The 14,150-nt window shown below is 40.2% G+C and overlaps 1 long non-coding RNA gene across 3 annotated transcripts; it reads right to left on the bottom strand.

The window, feature by feature from the left end:
• Window positions 1–656: 656 nt before the first annotated feature.
• LOC148124421 (uncharacterized) lies at window positions 657–14,063 on the bottom strand. 3 transcript variants are annotated; one of them, XR_015740360.1, is made up of 3 exons: window positions 13,826–14,063; window positions 13,054–13,519; window positions 657–1,966 (listed from the first exon to the last, which is right to left on the bottom strand). It is a non-coding gene; the product is annotated as an uncharacterized LOC148124421 (long non-coding RNA). The 3 variants fall into 3 exon arrangements; XR_015740361.1 differs by having other exon boundaries at window positions 13,853–14,063; XR_015740359.1 differs by having other exon boundaries at window positions 13,054–14,063.
• Window positions 14,064–14,150: the final 87 nt, after the last annotated feature.

The following is a 14,150-nucleotide window of genomic DNA, read 5'->3' as shown; positions in this document are numbered from 1 at the left end:
GATGACCTCTTCTAGGTTTTATTGTTTCCCATCAGTAGAGTCTTACAATCACTTGCCTAATCATAATTATTGTATTAATGCATTTCCCTTAAATATGGCCAGCCAATCTGGCTGGATTAGGGGAATCTTCTCTGCTAAGAAGAGGCCTGAATCTCTTGCCACCAAGTCTTGCCCTGATAGCACTTCTAACACTAACAAGACTCAAAACTTTTGAGTCAAAGGGGTTTACGCTGAAGTGCCTGTGCATAAGAGGATGATTTCGAATCAGTCATTCCTAGAGTGGCAGCTTGCTTTGAGATAGGAAGGGGATGGATGAGGGACAGACAAGTTCATTTCCAGAGGCCCCTACTGAAAACATCCCTTGCTGGTTCCTTGTGATCAAATATTTTTTAAAGAGAAAGATATAGGCAAGGTGATTCCTCTCCTGCTCCCCCTATCTCTAGTGTTGACAACATTATATGCAGGCTGACATGACATAGGGAAGGGCGCTGAGTTTACAGGCAGCTGGCCAGCTGCAGTAGGATTAATCCAGGAATTGACAGTTGGCCAAAGGATTAGAAGGGATGGGTGGGGAATAGAGGGTAAGACTCGGGACAGCATTACAGAAGAAAAGGAAATGTTGAAAATAAACTACAGGTAGTCCTCAATCTACTACCATAATTGAGCCCACAATTTCTATTGTTAAATGAGTTTTACCCCATTTTACCACTTTTTTTGCCACAGTTGTTACGTCAATCACTGCAGTTGTTAAGCTTGTAACATGGTTATTAAGTGAATCTGGCTTCCCCATTGACTTTGCTTGTCAGAGATCACAAAAGTTGACCACATGATCTTGAGATGCTGCAACTGTAATAAATATGAGTCAATTGCCAAGTCTCCAATTTTGTGTGACCATGGGGATGCTGCAATGGTTTTGTGAAAATCATAAATCCCTTTTTTTTTCCCACTGACATTGTAACTTCAAACAGTCCCTAAATGATTGATTGTAAATTGAGAAGTACTTGTAGTCTATAGCAGCAGTCCCCAACCTTTCCAGCTCTGCGATCTGGGGAGGCAGGAGAGAAGGGATGGTTTCACTCACGTGTGTGCCACTTGCACAAATGTAGCTTTGTGCTCTCACATTTGCCCGATCGTGTGCCCTGGTTCCCAATGGTCCATAGCCCAGCATTAGGCCATGGCCTGGGGGTTGGGGATCCCTGATCTATAGTAAACATCTTCATCTCCTTTTAAAAAGAGAGATAGAAGAGAGAATGTGCATGTGTGCTTGTGGTAATAATCCTCAACCTATAGCTGCAGTTGGCACTAGAATTTCCACGTCTAAGTAATGTGGTTGTCATGTGAGACAACACTTGACCACACCTGATTTTATTATCCTTTTTGCTGCAGTTGTAAGGCGAACCTGGATTCCTTTACTGACTTTTCTTGTTGGAATCCCCTTGGAAGGTCACAAATGGTTGTCATGTGACCCTGAGACATTTCAACTATCGTAGAAACATGCACCAAGCACCTGAATCACAATCATATGACTGTGGATACTGTGATGGTAATAAGTGACAGGACTGGTTGTAATTAACTTTTTTCAGTAGTGTTGTAATATCAGTTACTAAATAAATGGTTGTATGTTGAGGACTATCTGTATTTGCACCAGCAAGACTGTATACTGAAAGGAACCTCAGGAAACAGCAAACTAAAGAGAATGGCTGTAATCTGAAAAGGAGATTCCACATCCCAGAATGAATCCTGTCATACCCCAGGAGCCTAGCAGGACCTATATGTTCCTGATTTCACATTAAGAACTCCCAGCCTAACAATCCCTAGTATCCCCCATGCTTTGTGGCTGGTAGCTTCAACATTTTACCTACCTATTCCAATAACATCTCCCCAAATAGGATGGGGCTGCTACACACTTTATCTGTCATGACTGTGGCAGAACACAAAACAGCAGGTTGGTGCTGGAGACATTAGTCTGAAAAATAAAAGCCAAGGACAGCATTATGATAAGTGGGATAAAATCAAAAATCTCAGAAAATTCCCATTATAAACTAGCTTGATACCTGTGCTTTGCTACGAAACTCTGTGATTGGGCTTAGTTTTTTGGGAGGAAAATAAGGGGTGAAAATCTGCATCTGCCTACCAGCATCCATCGGTATTAGGAAACTGAAATAGTATTTACTGTGTGAACAAGAAGGAAACAGTAAGGAGCCTGGGCGTGGCTTAGCTCAATTGTTCTGTACTAAAGCTCCTGTGAAACTAAAACTGAAACTTCTCTCCCCTGCTTGTGTTTTGCATTTGGAACAGATTTCCTTTAAGGTGGGGAAGGGGAGTAGAACACCTTAGCATCAGAGCATAATAATATATGAAATACATAGCTTTCAGCCTGAATGGCTGTGTGAGCGGAGATCTCCAGAGAATACAGCCAATTTCTAGCATTCGGAGGGCTTCTGGAAAGCCGAAGATAACTTGAAGGGTCTACTGGGAGAGGAAGGACAGCTCAGCCCTCACACTTGGGTGGCGGCTCATAGTGCAGATCAGAAGAAATCCTTCTCAAATCCAGGGGTGAAAGAAGATGGCCTGTCATGGCTAAACCAAAGAGCTGACAGCTTGCTGAAACAAGTGGTGGAACAACGGGGAAGATGGTCGCACCAATTCTGGCTTTAGCAGGTTTCGACCCTACCGGAGTGACTCTTATTCCCAATTTGGCTTAGGATTGAAGCAAGAAAGGGGGATGTTTCCCCCCATTCCCCAATGGTAAAACGGTGAGAGAAAGTGCTGAGAAACGGCCAGGGGCCATTAACAAGGAAGAGATAAGAGAAAGTGATAACAGCATTCTGATTAAAAACGAACTCCATGGTGAGCTTTGACTGAAATTTCTTTTTCTGCTAAAGCCTATAAATGAATCTGATCTAGGTGAAACCAACCATAAGGGACTGAAAGTGAATGTGGCTCATGAAAACTAAAATGGCTCTCCCTGATATTGATACTGACAGTGCATTTTGACAGGAGAATAAATGGAGACACCTTCTGGTCAAAAGTGGGTATTTATCTGTAAGCATATGATTGAAAGCATGTGTAGTTTTTTGTGATTTTAGCCCTGTTGACTTCCTCTTCTTCATTTATACTTTTAGCAAAACTATCCTACAACCTTTTAGCCTGGTGGACAAATAGAGGTTTAAAAATATAGAGAATGTAACTACGGCACAACTACAGTTAAAGACTGCTGCAGCCAATTAGACCTTGGGAAATATACTCAATGACTAGGGGATATACAGATATTTGATAAACCAATAAAGAAATTACTCTTGAACCATAATAAAGGGAGCCAAGGACAAAGGTGCGCTTTTTGGATTTAATCATAGCTGGTATCTACAAGACTGAATTTCTCTGGTTCTATCATCGATACTATCACAAGTATTACTATCATTGCCAGTGTCATTAGTATTGATATTATTACTATGGTATTATTGTTATTATTGCTATTATAGTAATCATTATTACTGTTATTTTGACTACTATCAAGATTGTTATTATTATACAGGATTATTATTATATAGGATTGCTATTACAAAGCTGTATTGATATTATCCCTACGTATATTACCAATATTACTATCACACATTATTATTTATATTATTACTTAATTACTGCTATGTAAGTACAACTATAATCTTTATTAAGCTTATAAATAGGATAATAGAAATAAGAGGTATTAGAAGGGCTTGGGAAAAGGCTGGCTGATATATTTTGACTACTAACTGTCTAATCATGACTAAGTACTGGAGGGGTTTACAGGAGAGAAAAAGAGGTGGGAGTGTTATAACCTAGTGGTAAAATTGTTAAACATGACAGGCATCACAAATTTAACAAAGATTGGGACAGGGAGGAAGCCAGCCTCCCAGGTGTCCTCAGTGGCCTTTTGAACCAGAGGTCAATCAAGGACACGTTGCAAAGAGAGAGGTCAAATTCATTTAAAGACTTATAGGCTATGCTGCAATCGATGCAGGAAGTGATGGCCAGAAACCATGACGTAATGAAAAAAGAGATAGGAGAGGTGAGGAATGATACTCGAGAACTAAAAGAAAAACTACAGAAGATGAATGAGAAATTTGAAAACTTTCAAGAACAGATCATAAAAAATGAACAGAAATTACAGGAGATAGAAGACAGAATGAAGAAAGAAGAAAAAAGGGTGGATGAATTAAGTGAAAAACTGATCCAGGCAAACAAGGAGTTAGAATTGACAGTACTACGTCTAGAATCAGAGAAAGCGGCACATTTTCTGCGATTCCAAAATGTGAAGGAAGAAAAGGGAGAAGATCTACCAGATACTATGGCAAAACTGATAGCAAAGGCACTTGAAACAGAGAAAGAACATGAGGTTCATCAAAAAATCAATTCAAGACAAAGTGTTAAATAAAATAAGAGGCAAGCCGATAGTATACAAAGAAAGGCAACTGGTAGTTCTAAGCAGGTCCCAAGAAGAATTAGAGAACTAAGGAAACCATACCAATTCTTAACAACATTGCTGATTAAACATAATATTAGCTTCAGATGGCTGATACCAGAAGTCATATTGGTAACATGGAGAGAAAAGAGATATAGAATAGATATAGTAGACCAAGCGGAGGAATTCTACAACCAACTTTTTGGCAATGAGGCGGAAGTGGAAGAAAGAGAAGAAATAGACACAAGGGATTAAAGAATGCAGAACCTGAATACAGAAAGAATACAAAGAATACAGGCAAGAGGAGAAAATGAACTACAACTAAAAGAGAGAGGAAAAGAGAAAGAAGTTAGACCAGAGAGTAAAGAAGAAAGGCGTAAGGAAGAGAGATCAGAATTACAAGAAGCACAAGACCTAGATATAGGTAGAGACATGCAAGAAGAATTAAAGATCTTATCATTGAACATTAATGGCTTGAACTCTCACCTGGAAAAGAAAGAAAACTCTTACCAAATTACAGCGACTGAATCTAGACATATTAGCACCACAAGAAGTCCACATCAAAAAGCAACATAAACAGTTATTGGAATATCCCAGACTGGGGAAACTATTTGTGGCGTTTAGCACATCAGAAGAAGAGTGTGGTGGTGCTATATGTTAAGGAAACAATCCAGGCCAAGCAAATTTATCAGGACAAAGAGGGAAGGATACTGATGGTGGAAATAATATTAAATCAAAAATGGGTGCTACTAGTCAAAATTTATGTGCCAAATGGGGGACAGGAAAAATTCTATAAAAAGTTACATAGCATCATCTGAGAGACAGAGAGCAACAATGTATGCATTTTAGGAGATTTCAATGCCATAACAGTCAAGAAACTAGACTACAAAAGTGACAAAACAAGAAAAGGAATCAGAAGGATATTACCTAGAATGTTTTTTCAAATGGTAGAAGAGTTAAGCATTCAGGACATATGGAGAGAGAGGAATCAGGAGAGGAACCAATATATATATATTACTCGAACAAAGATGAATCCTGGTCCAGAATTGATCTGGTTTGGACATCGATGGAGCTAATTTTGGAAATAAAGGAAGTAGAAATAGACATGAATCTCTGGGCAGTCCTTACCTGGAGAGGGCAAAGGAAAAGCTCAAGAGGGACACAACCAAACAATTTTAAAAGACTATGATTTTATCCAGAGGATCAACAAAGAATTGAGATTCTTCTTCAAAGAAAATAAGAAAGAAGACACATCTATACAAAATCTACGTGATACGGTGAAAGCATTTATGAGAGGTATCCCTATATCATTTACGGCTAGGAAAAACCAAAGTAAGAAGCAAAAATTAAAGGTTCTGGAAGAAGAATATAGGACTCTAGAGACAGGGCTACAAAAGAAACCACAAAAAAGAAATCTAAAAGGGCAAATGGACTTAATTAAACATAAGTTTAACATCCTCAAAAAAGAAGAATTGACACAGTATATAAAGAAAGCAAATTAAAAAAATTGAGAATGCGAACAAACCAGGGAGGTGGCTAGCATATAAAGAAGAAACAGAAAGAAAAGAAATGGATTCATAAACTGCATGACAAGGAGGGAAATATTTATTACCAAAATGAAGACAAAAAGAATATAATTCAAGTCTTCTATGAGAAACTATACAAAGAAAATGAAGGCTACAATGAAGAAAAAACCCAGACAGTATTTAGAAAAGGCTGAACTGCCAAAGGTACCAGAAGAAATAAAAGATATGTTCAATGAAGAAATAAGAATGCCAGAACTAATAGAGGCTATCAAAAAACAAAAGAACAAAGTACTGGGCCCTGATGGACTTCCCACAGAACTATATAAAGAACTTTAGGATAGTTTAGGCCAAACACTACTAGAAGTTTATAATGCAGTTCTCACAGAAGCAACGATACCTCCATCATGGATGGAGGCCAACATAGTGTTGATTCCGAAGGAGGATTTAGACTCAATGCTACTTCAAAATTATAGGCCTATTTCACTATTGAATACAGACTAAAAAATATTTGCATCTATAATAGCAGAACGTCTGAAAAGATTCCTTAATACATTTATACATGTCGACCAAATGGCTCCTACCTAAAAGGCAGATAAAGAATAATATGGGAACAGTACTAGACATATTAGAATATTACAAAACACATAGTGAAAACAAGTGGCACTGCTTTTCTTAAATGCCCAAAAGGCATTCGATAATGTAAATGGGAAATTTATGTTACAACCACTGTAGTATATGGATTTTAGTGACAAATTTATAAATATGTTCAAGGCGATATATTCAAAACAAGAAGCAAAAGTAATAATGAATGGTGAGATGACATGAAGTTTTGCAATATAGAAAGGTACAAGAGAAGGCTGCCCACTATCCTTGTTGCTGTTAATCTTAACGCTGGAAGTATTGACAAGGAATCTTCAGAAAGATGAACAAATTAAAGGACTGGAAATTAGAAGAGAAAAATATAAATTACAAGCCTTCGTGGGTGACTTAGTTTTTATTCTAGAGGAGCCCTTACAGTCTGGCATGAAGCTTATGGACGAATTGGTAGAATACGGAGACATAGTGGATTAAAAATCAACGAGAAAACTAAAATGATACTTAAGAACGTGACAAACAAACAGAAAGATGAATTGATAAAAGGAATGAGTATTCAAATAGTGAAAAAAGTGAAGTATTTAGGAATATACCTCACGGGAAGCTACATAGCGATTAAAGAAGATAACTAAACTAAAGTAACAAATCAAATAAAGGTGGATCTAGAGAGATGAAAGAACTTGCAACTCTTCTTGATGGGCAGAATAGCTGTAATCAAAACGAACATTCTACCAAAGATATTCCTTTTTTATTTCAAAATCCCTATAAAATTAGAGAAAATCTTCTTTAAAAATTTGCACGAAACTATGTTGAAATTCATATGGCAAGGAAAGAGACTGAGAATCAAATTGAAATTAATGCAAGATGCCAGAGAAAAAGGAGTGTCCGGCCTGCCTGACTGGGAGTTATACTATCAAGCTGCAGCACTCACCTGGATAAAAGAATGGATTACTTTACGGTAATGAATAAGAGGTTACTAATACTGGAAGGCCATGATATCCAAGCAGGATGATACACCTTTTTTGGGTACAAAAAAGGCACATAAATACATAAATACTTTTAGAGACATTATATAAGACAGGCACTCTTGGCAGTGTGGAATAAAATTAAACATCAAAACTACATGGAAATTCCGGTCTGGCTCTCTACACTAGAAGCACTAATACACCCAAATCTGATAAACATGGGGAAATTGTTGTACATAAGGACATATTAAATGAGAAAGGAGACTTGAAAACCAGATCAGAACTAATAGCATAAGGGGTAAAACTGGAGTGCTGATCATATTTACAAGTACAGATGAGATACACACAGGATGTGAAAACATGGGGCATTAATAGAGAACTAACAACAGTTGACAAACTGTTAGTAGGGATTGATGATAAATTGATTAAGGTGATATATAAATACCTACTAGACTGTACAATGGAGGAAAGCAGATCAAGGAAACAATGGCGGTATGGGCCAAAAATTTTGGATACAATATTGAATTGGCTAGATGGCAGGATCTCTAGGAAAAGAACAGGGAATTAACATTGGCCACAACATATAAGGAAAATTTATACAAAATATTTTATAGATGGCACCTTCCTCCGGCGAGACCGGCCAAAACGTTCAGAAATCTTTCACCGAAATGTTGGAAATGCAAGGACGTACCAGGTAGATACTATCATGTGTAGCGGACATGTAACCATGCAAGGAAATATTGGTGACAGATTCAGAAATGGTTAGAGCAAATGGTGGGAGAACATACGCAATTTAAGCCAGAATTATTCCTATTAGTAATAATAACAGAAGGTTACAGTACAGGTTCAACGTATTTAATACGACATATACAGACAGTGGTGGGAATGGTTTATGCACAGCAACGGAAGAATGATAACACACCATTAGAAAGAGAGATAATAAGGAAAATATTGGCTTGTGCAGAACTAGACAGATTAACTTTAGAACTGAAAAACAAGGAGAAAACAGAACACTATGATACCTGGAATAAGTTGTATCAATGGTTGCAAAAGAGGGGGGGGAGATTGGAACAAAGAGGTTGGATGAATAGACCTAGAATGTGATATGATAGAGGATTTAATTGAGTAAGATAGTCAAAACAACTGCAACAAAATCAATACTGTATAACTAATACGAATGTTAATTGTTTAGTAATATTTTAGTATGTATGGCAGAGTAATGCTAGGACAGTTACACTGTGTTTGATGTTTATATTTGTAAACTATATATATATATATATATGTATTAAAATAATATACAAAATACTAATGCTATGATGGTCATTTCACAAAATCCTTTCTTAGTGAGCACCTAGAAGCCAAGAGAAACATATTTCAAGTTTGTAAGTTTTACCGTGTTTCTCATAAAATAAGGCCGGGTCTTTTTTCTTTTTTTTTTGAGCCCCCAAAACGGCTAGGACATCTTTTCGGGGGTGACTTAATTTCTTCCCCCATGCGCACCTCCACCTAGAGCACCCCATGCGCACTCACCTCTCCATGAGGCTGCCACAGGAAGCTCCCCAAAGGTAGAATCACCAGCTGCTTCTATCGGCCGGTAGAAGCAGCCTCGGGGCGAGCACCCACGTGCACTCACCTCACCACGAAGCTGTTTCTATCAGCCGATGGAAGCTCCCCAAAGGCAGAGTCACCAGCCACTTCCATCGGCCGATAGAAACAGCGTGGCAAGGGGAGTGCGTGTGGGAGAGCAGCTGCAAACTTTTCTTAGCAGAAGGGAAGCAAGCTGAGTTTCTCTCTCTCTCTCTCTCTCACATACACACACACACAAACACCACCCCTGCTAGCCCTCATCCCTGCACCGGGTCAGCCAAGCCCTTCTGGCGAGGGAAGGTCTCAGCATCTGAGGGGTTCCCACCTCCCCTCCCCAGGCCAGACCTTTTCTGGGCACCCAGCCAAAGTCCCAGGGCAGCCGACCTCCCTTTACCTGCTGCCGCTGCTGGTTTGGGGAGCAGGGCAGCCGCCAGGGAGGGAAGAGGAGGCAGCAGAGCTCGGCTACCCTTAGAAGGGAGATTGGGCGGGCTCCTGAAAGGAGATGTGGGAGCGGTCCTCGTGGGAATGCAGCGGGGAAGTGAAGTAAGTGTGAAAGGGTTGCCGCAACGGCACAGGAGGGCGGGAGGCAGCTGGAGTGAAGAAGGGCCGGGGAGAAGCTAAACCGTCCTTTCTCTCTCTCTCTCTCTCTCTCTCTCTCTCTCTCTCTGAGCGCCAGAAAGAGCGCCCGTCATTAACCCATTAACCAACGCCAGACTTGGAATCCCTTATTTCAGCATAATTCGGGATGAGAGAGGAGCCTAAAACCAGGGACTTGGCGACAAGGTGCAGGGGTTGTTTTTTTGATTGAGTTCAATCACAAGACATTTCTGGATTTCATCGGACGTCCGAGGCGTTCAGAAGAACTTTTGAAAAACTTGCGGGTCTAACTTTGAGAAGCAATGAGTTCGGTCCTCTCAAATGACGGAGGTTAGGGATGGTCTTTGGAGACCTCCCTTCTCCTTTAGCTTAGGAAGACCTGGACGATTTTAGGCCAAAAGCTGCCCCAGAGAGATTGATCAGAGAATGGACAGGAAAGCAAAACAGGAACACATTTGGGCTAAGGCTTTTCTCCCATTCCCTCCGTCGCAATCTCACAATTTTTATCCAGACACAGATATGCATGTGCTTGCTCTCCTGCCCCGCAGCTAATGCACGCTCCCCTCATCATGAGGCCGTTTCTATCGGCCAGTGGAAGCTCCCAAAGGCAGAGTCGCCAATTGCTTCTACCGGCCGATCGAAGCGGCTGGTGACTCTGCCTTTGGGGAGCTTCCATTGGCCGATAGAAACGGCCTCATGGTGAAGGAAGTGCGCATGGGCACTCGCCCTGAGGTCGCTTCTACCAGCCGATAGAAGCAGCTGGTGACTCTGCCTACGGGGAGCTTCTATCGGCTGATGTTCTATTGGTAGTAGATCAGGGTATTCTAGCCTAGGCTACCTGCATGGTGCTCCTAAAGGCAAGTTTTCTCCCCCACTTCCCTTCCCATTTCTCTTCACCTCGTGTGGTTCTAACGAACTATGTGAGAAATGGTGGGGAAACGCATGGTTTAAATATGCCTAAATTTTGGGGGTGGGGCTTAATTTCACCTCATGCCTAGAAATCATGCTGGGCCTTCCTATTGGTGGAGGCCATATTGTTGGAGAAACACAGTGTGTGTGTGTGTGTGTGTGTTTTCTTAAGTTTTCGCGGGTACTTACATGTATGGTATTCAGCTTTGTTCGGGTATTTTCCCATGTCATTGTAGTTGTGCTTTTAAAGTTGTAGCAACCTTTTGGCAGAATCTCATCTGCCATCATCAGGCTTCTGTATTATGTTTGTTTGTGAGTCAGACTTCCACAGCTGTTTCTGTTTTAAATTTGGTGCTAGCCTACTGCTGTGCCAGAATGCTTTTTTCTTCATCCTGATTGGTTGGGAGTCTTGGTCTGTATTTATTGGTCTTGGAGTTTGCTGTGTTCTGCTTGATTGGTGTTTCTAATATCTTCTGTCTGTTTTGTAGTTTTTTTTTTGTCTTGATTGGCTGGCAACATTGTGTTTCCTGTATTGGAGACTTCTAGTGCAGCTTGGCTCTAAGTAAACGGACGGCTATCATTTATTAGGAAGCTAGGTTTCATCTGGGTGCCTGGCTGGGGTGTGTTTGAGCTGGAAGTATCAGGGGGAGTCTGTTTGTGTCCAGGTATTTGCCTGGCTTGTGGTGTGGATATTTTTGTTTGAGAGTGCAGGCTTCCAGATAATTGACAGTCTGGTGAGGTCATCTCTTCTATTCATGCTTTCAGGTCTTTTTTCAAACTCTATGGCTTCTCTGATAATTCTGTAGCTGGGGTTTTCTATAGTGGCTAGGGTTTTGGTGCCATTGAAGTCGATGCTATGACCTCTGGCTTTCATGCGTTGGACTAGTGAGGAAGTGTGTTCCAGCTTTTTTACTGCATTTTTGTGTTCATCTAGGCAGGTACTTATTCTTCTATAATGACGTGTGAAAATACCTGAACAAAGCTGAATACCATATATATATATATGCACACATGTTACAACACAGCCAACGACCCAGGAGATTACAGCACAAGACACAGGATGTCAAAACAATAGAACTCAGAAGGTCATCACACAGCCCATTACCCAGATCATTACAACACAGGAGGCTGATAGACACACAGCCAATACCTCAGCCACACATGTTCTTAAGAAAAAGCCCGCCAATCTGCAAACATCAACTCCATCAACAAATTACAACACAGCCAACCTCCCCACCAGTATATATAGGGAGATGGCAGCTCCAATCACACTTTGCTTACACAAGCACAAATCCAAAAGCACTAGCCTGAAGATGGCGAGTGGGACCTTGTCGAAACGTTGCCATGGGGAAAAACTCGAACACACCAAGACCACCATACCTGTACATGTGAAAATCTACAAAAACATATAGTCTTGGCCTGTTCGGGTCTTTTCCTATGTAAGATTGAGAGTATCTTGGAAACATTTCGACAAGGTCCCACTCACCATCTTCAGGCTGGTGCTTTCGGCTTCGTGCTTGTGCGAGTAAAAACCAAACACACCAAGACCTGCAAAGCTGTACCCGTGAAAATCTATGTATATATATCCATATATATATATATATATATATGGATCTTTGGTTATTCGGGTTTTCTCCTGAGTAAAATTGGAAGTATCTTGGCAACGTTTAGACGAAGTCTCATTCATCATCTTCAGGCTTGTGTCTTCGGCTTTGTGCTTCTTGGGGTAAGCCAAGACACAAGCCTGAAGATGACGAATGAGACTTCGTCGAAACGTCAGCCAAGATACTTCCAATTTTACACAGGAGAAAACCCGAATAATAAAGATCCATGTATATGTACGTACGTACGTACGTACGTACATACATACATACATACATACATATATATATATATATATATATATATATGGTATTCAGCTTTGTTCGGGTATTTTCCCACGTCATGATAGCTGTGCTTTTAAAGTTATAGCAACGTTTGGGCAGAATCTCATCTGCCATCATCAGGCTTCTGTATAGTGTTCTGCTAAACGTTGCTACAACTTTAAAAGCACATCATGATGTGGGAAAATACCCAAACAAAGCTGAATACCATACATATAAATAGCCACACAAACTTAAGAATATCTATCTCTCTATCTATCTATCTATCTGTCTATCTATCTTAGAAGATAAGATTAGATTAGATTCTACATCTCTATCCTCTTCAAGAGATAGCAACATAGAATTTACCTAGCCTTTGTAAGCCAAGATCAGGTGCAAAGGGGATACTAAGCTGTGGAAATAAGGGGCCAAGAGTTGTCAGAACCAAGAATTAAATTGGCTGGTCCAAGGAGGCAAAAGCCCAGGCATGACAAGTAAGTCAAAGAGAAATGGAGGTTCAGGGATCTATAATTTTACAGAACATTTACTCATGAGTAAGGCCAAGGTCTCACCTGATGGCTTCTGTCCAAACTCCCAACCAAAAGAGAAACTTAAACAGGGAGCAAGGGATCCTCATCCAACTCTTCTTCTTCCTCCTCCAATAAGGATTCACCAAGGTGATTATGTTAGTCTCTTGACTGCTTTCTGAGGGAAACAAGGGCTCCCAGGGATATAAGTTACAAAAAGTTACACAGAAAGACAAAAATAATACAACAAAACAAAAAATTATGGAAAAGGTGAGCAGCAATTAAAGCGTTGGATCCATGATTGTAACATAGTCCCAAAGGTCCTTTTTCAAGAGGCAACTAGACTTTTTTTTTTTGAAGATGTTTCACTTCTCATTCAAGAAACTTCTTCAGCTCTGACTAGATGGTGGGGAATAGAAGGATTTATATTCCTTGCAGTCAAATGGTCATTTGCATTATTTTAAAGAGTTATTGAAGTCACTTGGAGACTTATCTGTGTCCTCAAGGTCACCTAAGGATGAGTAAGAGAAACATTAAAAAAAACAACCAAAGTCCAGTTGCCTCTTGAAAAAGCACTTTGGGACAACCATGACCTGAATGACTGAGAATCTCCATAAAGATTGGATCACAGAGATTCGGACTTAAATTAATCAAGGTTGCAAACATTTTGTTTGATTACCATCTCTTAGTTCGCTTATATCAACGAGCACTCATTGTGAAGAGAAATGAAACGTTTGTAATAGGTCCCAAACCACATAAATTGGCTTGAACTTCCAAAAGAAAAGCGGAATATAGATACAACAAATAATTGAAATACTTTTCCCAAAATGGCAGCTCCACGTACTATTTCCGCCCTGAGTTCGAACTTTCTTCCGGTCGGTCCTTTCACACCCGAAGAGCCCACGTTATTCTTGTACTACTTCCTGTCACGTTTGAGCTTATATCTTCCAAAGGAACTTTCAACCGCATAGGAAAGAAAGCGTTCATCATAGAGAAGAAAAAAATTATAGAGCGGCACCATTTCCAGACCTTTGACGGAAGAGAGCGGCTATCTTTACCGGTAGTACCGGCTTCGCACCTCTGTGGTCTTTCCTTTAGGCGTAACGTCATATCCGCCCCTGTGGTTCTTAGCATTTCTTAAA

This window comes from Pseudonaja textilis, chromosome Z (assembly GCF_049901715.1).
Source record: "Pseudonaja textilis isolate UNSWEBS1 chromosome Z, rPseTex1.2, whole genome shotgun sequence".
Taxonomy (NCBI): Eukaryota; Metazoa; Chordata; class Lepidosauria; order Squamata; family Elapidae; genus Pseudonaja; species Pseudonaja textilis.
This window is presented reverse-complemented; position numbering and strand designations above follow the sequence as displayed.